Genomic DNA, 7763 nt, shown 5'->3' on the forward strand with positions numbered 1-7763 from the left:
GGAACGGGCTCCCCCCACTCGGCGTCTGTGGAGCTGGAACGGGCTCCCTCCACTCATCACCACCGTTCTTCCCTCCAACACACCTCAGCCTGGGGGTGGATGCTGGCCTCTCTGGAGACTGGATGGTGAGCAAACACACACAGGGACTTTTCTTTCTCTAGCCATGTCAGCCAAGAGAGGAGACAAGCAGCAAGCAAATAAATACAGAATTGCAACCTCCGCGGGCAGGTGTTCCAGGGCCTCTCAGAGGTCACTTGCCCCAACAGGCAGAATTCGCCCCCCAGACCTCCATCTCTGACTGCTGGCCATCGCCCTCCTGTCGTCCAGCTCGACTGTGTGGTGTGCCCTCTCCCCCACCTGCCCGCTGACCAGGAAGCGGGGCCACTGTCCACCCACCCATTTCCTGACAGTGGGTCTGTACCCTCTGCCCTCTCATCTCCCAGCCTGGCCGTCCTTCCTGCAGAGCTCATCCTCCCCTTCTCCCAGGTCCCATGTCCCAGTGCAAACCCTTTGACAGTTCTTGCTACGGAAAGGTCACACTCTTAGCTCTCGATGGTGACAAGTGGTCCTGCCCTAGATGATGAAGTCTCCCTCCTTGCCAGCCCCGCGTTCATCTTAGCCAAACTCCACTCCCCAATATTTCTCTGAAGTGAAATTCTTTCCCTGGGCGGCCCTTAGCTCACCTGAATCATGTCCAACCTCCCAGACATTTCAGGAATCACCACTAACCCCTCAGGGTCTGCAGTGATCTTCATCCTGAGGCTCACGTCCTGTCCTGACTCCCATGCAACTTTTCTTCCCTGCAGCCACCAGCATCCCCAGCTGCCCTTCCTCACCCCAAGGGGCAGCTGGCCACCTTCCCAGTTCCTGTGACACAGAGCCTGGGTCATCTCAGAAAGAGTCAAAGTTCAATGACTATTTGGGCAGAAGGCTTCCACCTCAGGCTAGGGACAGCGAACGTCCCTCCCACCTGGAGGTGTAGGAACTGGTGAGTAAATGGTGCTCCTGGTGCAAACAGGGTTTAAATCAAGTCTCCCTGGAGGTGGCCTTGGTTTCTCCGTCTTCTCGGAGCATGCTAAGCCTGGAAAACCCTCTATAGTCAGGAGACTCCCACATCTGGGGCAGCGAGGCCTCTGCAGAAACACCTGAAGGGGGTGGGCCAGGCCTGTGGCATGGAGGTGGGAGGCACTAAGGTGGGAGGGGAGGGGGGAGGCCACCAGGGACGGGGCCAAGTCAGAGTGTGGAGTGACAGACTGCTAGTGATGGCAGGATTTAAATATATATAACATATGCCACAATATTGTACAATGTTTTTTTTTGAGACAAGAGTCTCACTGTGTCATCCTGAGTAGAGTGCAGTAGAGACATCATAGGTCATAGAAACCTCAAACTCAAAGGCTCAAGCGATCCTCCTATCTCAGCCTCCCAAGTAGCTGGGACTATAGGCACCTGCCACCACACCTGGCTAGTTTTCCTATTTTAGTGGAGACAGGATCTTACTCCTGAGGGGATTTCTGCATGGCACTTGTGGTCCTTGGTAAGAGCTGAGGGCCTTCCCAAGAGTGCTTCTGAGAACATGGTAGAACGGTGGTTCAGCTCAGTGACGTGGGGGCTATGTGAGGAAGTGGGCTGGAAATTGGTGTTGTGACTGCAGTCCTCTGTGCTCCTCTACTAGAATGCTAGTTAGTGGCGGTAATTACAAACGCCCTTCTTCAACTGAGGTATACACGCTTGACTGTCACATTGTACAGAAAGCATACAATCATGACAGCCCCCTCGTGTCCCACGGCACATCTGAGTCCCACAGGGGAGGCCTGAAGCCCAGGTAGCCTGTACACAGTGTTGTCCCTGCACACGCACATGTGTGATGAGGTTTGTGGTTAGGGACAGGAAGAGATTAGCAGCCACCACCACAAATAAACTAGAACAAGCTCCGATGATCAAGTTTGTGAACGCGTCCTGGGACAAGTGCTGCACACCTCACTGCTGAATGTTCTATGGTCACCTTCGAAGTGCTCCCCTTGGGAAACTATGCACTGATGCCAATGCCAAATCCAGCCTTCAGGCAATTTTGGAACTCTTTTTCTGGAATGGCAATCAGAGCTGTTGTTGAATTACCCTTGATTTCCTGGATATCATCAAAATGTCTTCCTTTCAATATTTCCTTTATATCGGGTCAAGAAAAAAGTCATTGGTGGCCAGATCAGGTGAGGAAGGAGGGTGTTTTAATACAGTTATTTGTTTACTGGCTAAACAGCCCTCACAGACAGTGCTGTGTGAGCTGGTGCACGGTCGTGATGCAAGCGCCACACCTTTCTCGTGACGAGATTTTCAGTGGAGATTTTCCTTACTGTCTCTCTATCCATGTTTACTTGGTCTGCTGTACTTCTCACAGTCAGACAATGATTTTGATGCACAATCTGATGAATTTTTGCCATGTTTTCATCAGTTCTGCTTATTACTGGCTGTCCTGGCTTCTCTTTATCAGTGACACTGTCTCTCCCCTCAGAAAAACATCTAATCCATTTGTACTCTTCCGCTTTCTTTATGGCATTATCCCCATAAACTTGGACCAACATTCTCCTGACTTCTCTTCCACTCTTGCCAAATTTAACAAGGAATTAAATCTTTGTTTATTATTCTAATTCAAGTTCTGACATTCTTGCAACAACACACAAAAATACACACCGATAATAATGAACTCCACACACGGATATGAACACAGCTGTGAGACTCTGATACGCCAAGGTCATGAGACCTTACCTAGATGTTTGTATAGTGTTGCCAACGTTAGGGTCCACTGGTGAGTTCAAGAACTTAGTCATCAGCTTTCATGCTGTGATAAAAGCTACATGAAGATGGTCAATCTCTCTCCCTCCTCCCCCCACACGTTATCTTATTGTACTACATTCACCTATTTTCAGACCACAGAAAACAGATCTTTGGCTCAGAGGGGACTACTGTTTACCTGTATGGTTTGACACATTTTCACAAACAGAACATAGTTTCATGACCAGCCCCAGGGAAAGGCATAGAACACAGCCCCAACCGTCCACACTGCCCCATTAACCCACACCACCTACGCCGCTGAAGACCTCTGGAGACCCAGAACAGACTCCAAACCACTGACTGTATTTATAAACTGCTAATTCAGATGCCCCAGGCCTGTGTGCTGTTACCTCCCCAGCCATGCACACTGCTCTCATGAAGTAACTGATAAGACCACCTTCATTTTGTGCTCACAAAAGTACTCGTAGTGGGAGAACGTAAGTACACTTTACAGAACTTACTCCCATAGGTGGCTGAACGATAACAATGAGTGAACACATCCAATGAAAAAAGAAAAATGCCCTTTATGTTACATATTATGAATTCCTCTTATTCATGGTTTGCCAATTAGAAAATCTGCAATGTTTCCCTTTTGCTAGTAACGTAGCCAACATCTTCAGCTGTGGTGTCACACAAGTTGCTTATTAGGGACATGAAGCAATTTATTTTCCAGAGGGTTATGACAAGGCCTGTACTGAGACAGAAGGTGGGGGGCCTTGAACACTTATCGACAGAGGCGACAGCACGCTGGAAGCTAATGTGTCATGTGCTGAGAGCCTGTCATGTTGTCCCCAGCTCCGGAGGTGGCTCTTGTGCCACAGGGGTGGTGCACAGCCCTGCGAGGGTCCAGCCAGGACACAGGAGCAGGTGACAGCCTCAGCCAGAAGGCTGGGTCCAGTCAGATCTCTGGAATAAGCTTTGCTTAAACAAAATATTAAAGATTCATTTTAGAACCTCAACTTGTTTTAATGTAGAAATAAAATAGTTTAAGATCCCACTAGCGTAAAGAAAGAAGAGAGCCCAGGGAGAAAGGGCACCTGCCCTTCTGAGGATCCCAGGGGCACAGTTGTGGGCACTCTGTGCTGCTCCATGTCCTAGTGACCTCTGGGGTGCAGAGGACAGGAGGTGTGATGGCCCCTAGGCCGGGTGCTGAAGCTCTGCCTGCTCTGAGCGGAAGGCTCCTCTTTGTGAGGACAGCAGTTCCACATTGCTAAGCAACCAGGGCTTCAGCCTGAGCCCACTTTGCCCATGATGCCGCTTTGGATCCGAGGCCCACACAGTCCATCTGGAGTTGGCCCTTCCTGCCACCCTCATACCGAGCCAGGTGCAGGGCAAGACAGGGAGCGAGACGCCCAGACTGGAGCAGGCTGCAAGCTACCTCCACCCCAGGGCCAGCCCCTCCGGAGACTGCAAGGCTTAGGCCATTGGGAACACTGAGTGTGTCCCGTCCTTGTGCAGGTGACAGCCTGCCTTTCATGTGGACTCGGCAGGAAGCAACCTGCCCCTCCCTTGGCCGCCAGGCCTCAGCTCACATTTCTACCTAAAACATGCCCAGCGTGCCTCCTGCCTGCTGAGGCGCTAAGTGTACATAAGACAGACACAGACAGACACAATTCCTATGACCAAAGTCACCAAAAGCAGGGCGTAGCTTCAGTGCTCCCCGGTAGTGGGCAGAATTCAGCGAGTTCAACCACAAGGACTGAACGGCCAGTGTTTCCCAGGGGCTGTGACAGGCACAGGGGCTGTGAGACGGAGAGCAAATGGCTGTAATTTAGGACAGAGCATAATTTTTTCTGTAAGGTAAGAGTAATCTGGTGGGAGCCTGTGGGAGGGAAGCAAAATCCCACAGTGTGGAGGCCGGGGGAGGCTTTCAGGACCCGGCGTCCAGTGGTGCTTTGAGACAGAGGTGGCTTCACTTGAGTCCCCACAGGAAGGGCAGAAAGTGGCCTCCACAGGAGAGTATGGACCTCATGGGTGTCACACCCCAGACAGAAGGTCATGTGGAAGGACAGGCCCCACCTTCCAATCTTCAGTGTGTGTAGGGCAGGGCTGCGTCACAAGCCTGGGCCGAGCAGCTCACGTGTCCCTCTCATCAATGGGTCATCCAGCCTTTCTGGTCAGAGTCCCAGGGCTAGGCGTGCACATGGGCTGTGTCTTCGGGAACCGTGAAGGTTTTTTTGAAAAACTAGAACTTTGGCGGGTTCAAATCCAGCCCAGGCCTGCCAAACAATAATGACAATTGCAACCAAAAAATAGCCAGGCGTTGTGGTCCCAGCTACTTGGGAGGCTGAGGCAGGAGAATCACTTAAGCCCAAGAGTTGGAGGTTGCTGTGAGCTGTGGTGCCACAGCACTCTACCCAGGGTGACAGCTTGAGGCTCTGTCACAAAAAAAAAAAAGATAAGTGACACAAAAAATAGTGCACGTTCTCTGTTTTGATCATAAAATAGTTATTCTAGGTTCAAAGCAATACAATTTCTATACAAAAGAAAATTTACATGTGAATTTTTCTAGGTTGACAAACTTTAAAAATGGGCCACGAGACGCACTGTTTATTCCATATAAACTATAAGCCATGACTATTAACTCTTCATGAGGACAGGGGCCCAACAAGACATTGACTATCTCCAGGAAAAGTTTGAGGGTGACGGTCCTTCACAAGCTGGCATCAATGACCTACAACAGCAATGTATGTGTTCCTAGTCAATAAAAATGGGGTATCTGTGGCTTGCCACAGCAGCAGCTATTAATAGCAAAAAAGTGAACAAAACTGTTTCCACAAGAGACACATGAAGATAAAAGCTCTGTAAACTAACTCCCCAGTAATTCCAAATACAGGCAGCAGAAGTGCTTTGGGGATTAATTTTTAAAATCCTAAAAGTATAAGACTTTTTATGTGAAAATGCATCATTCTACGTTTCCGTCACCACTTATGTGTGTAGGAGGGGAATGGCCATGTCATCCATGTGCGTTGGCTGACTTTGCCTAGGGGAGTCGGTGATCCGTCCGGGTGGAACTACACCTTCCCAGTATCCGTGTCAGGGGCTCCTCGGGAGGGCCCCTCTTGCAGAGCACACCTCTCGTGTGATGCTGCTGCAATTCATGGCATTTTGTGACACGGTTTAATGCTGGTTTAGATGGACAGCTGTCTTGGAGCCTGGATGTGCCCACCATGCAGACTGTGCGCCCAGCTCCTTTGGGAGCTCCTGTTTGGGAAGGAAGGAAACTCAGAAGAACTCCCCACAGCGGGGGTGCTCTGTTGTTGGCTGACTTCCTGCCCTCAGCACCCATGTGCCCGGAGCATCACGAAGGTCTGAGGAAGATGGAGAGGTGTAGCAGGGTGAGGCATTCTCAGAGTTCATAAAGCTGGAACTATGATAACGGCCTGCTGATGCACCTGACTGTGGCTTCTAAAGAATCAGGTGGTCACTGCTCTTTAGAGGCTGGCCGTGTTCTGATTAAATCAGTGTGAGAGAGCCAGTGAGACGGGAGGACTCTGCGTGCTTGAAGATGTCCATTGCTGGCACAGGCGGGAAGGCTCGGCGGGTTTTCAGCTGCTCTCGTTGTTCACACATTTGCGTTCCGCAGTGAGTGGTTCAGGATTTAGAGGGGGGGCTGATGCTTTCCTTCCGGCGAAGACTCTGAAGTTAGGGACCTCTCACGGTAGCCAAGTCCAACATACACAACGGGGACAGTCAACTCCTCAGCCTGCTCTCTAAGGCAATAACGTGACAAGGCTCCCACTTGGGCTCGGGGATCACAGAGTCCGCACACTCTGTAGCTCGCACACAGAGGCCCAGGACGGCTTTCCCATGGCAACAGCCAGCAGCCCAATTCCCTTCCTGGGCACTGGGTTCAGGAAGCGGCCTGGATGTGTCCTGGTTTCCTTCTGAGCTCAATCTCTCGCTGTACCCTGACAGGGACTCTTCACCCATCAGGCCTCATAGACAAAGGGGCTGTTTTCAGTGCCTGCAGATCAAAAGAACTTTCTGCAACCCAGCCCCAGGGCCCTCCCTCAGACCGCAGCTGGACAATTCAAAGAAGCTTTGGGAGTACAAGTTGGACATCTCGACGTTATTAACACAACTCTGCTGTGTATGTGTTTGCATCACACATTTGTAGTTTCATATATGAGTAAAATGACCCGGTATGCACTTTAGTCCTGACAGATTAGGATGACTCCCTGCAAGACTGAGAAGTACAGCTCCTAGTAAGATTTTCTAAACTGCAAGAGAATAATTAACAACTTCTTTTCAGAATAGAGCGTGTAGGCCCCCATAGCTGGCTAGCCCATCCATCTAGGCTTGGGTTGAAGACTGAGGTAATCAAAGTGACACTGGTCTCAGATTCTGCCCTGAACAGTGGGATTTTGTTAAATGGTTAGCAGTTTCATGCTGTATTTTGCTATGATGTATACTTGCATGTTACGTTTGCATCGTATTACATGGTCCTTTGCCTTTTTAATCAAGAATTGTGAGCCAAATTCAATCTTCTATGGATAATTTAAATTATTTATTATGCACACTAATTAATATAAATTGCTGCCTTCAGGCATCCCTGTCCTTAGGTGTATTGGTTCATTCATTTCTTCCGTGGCATACAGGGAGCCTCTTCTAGGCATGTGGATGGAAAAGACAGCCCAGCCCTCCTATCTCAGACAGCAAGGCAGCCAAACAGCCACTTCCCAAACCAGCCAGGTCCACAGGGCCCTCTATGGCAGGATGGAACACCACCTGCAGCCCTGCCTGGCAGCACACCACAGCTCCGTCCCCACCACAGCTGCGTCCACACCACAGTTCCGTCCACACCACAGCTCCGTCCACACCACAGCTCCGTCCACACCACAGCTGCGTCCACACCACAGTTCCATCCCCAACACAGCTCCATCCACACCACAGCTCCATCCCCAACACAGCTCCGTCCACACCACAGCTCC

The sequence above is a fragment of the Otolemur garnettii genome, unplaced genomic scaffold (genome assembly GCF_000181295.1).
Source record: "Otolemur garnettii isolate 467f Iridium unplaced genomic scaffold, OtoGar3 scaffold00056, whole genome shotgun sequence".
Lineage (NCBI taxonomy): Eukaryota > Metazoa > Chordata > Mammalia > Primates > Galagidae > Otolemur > Otolemur garnettii.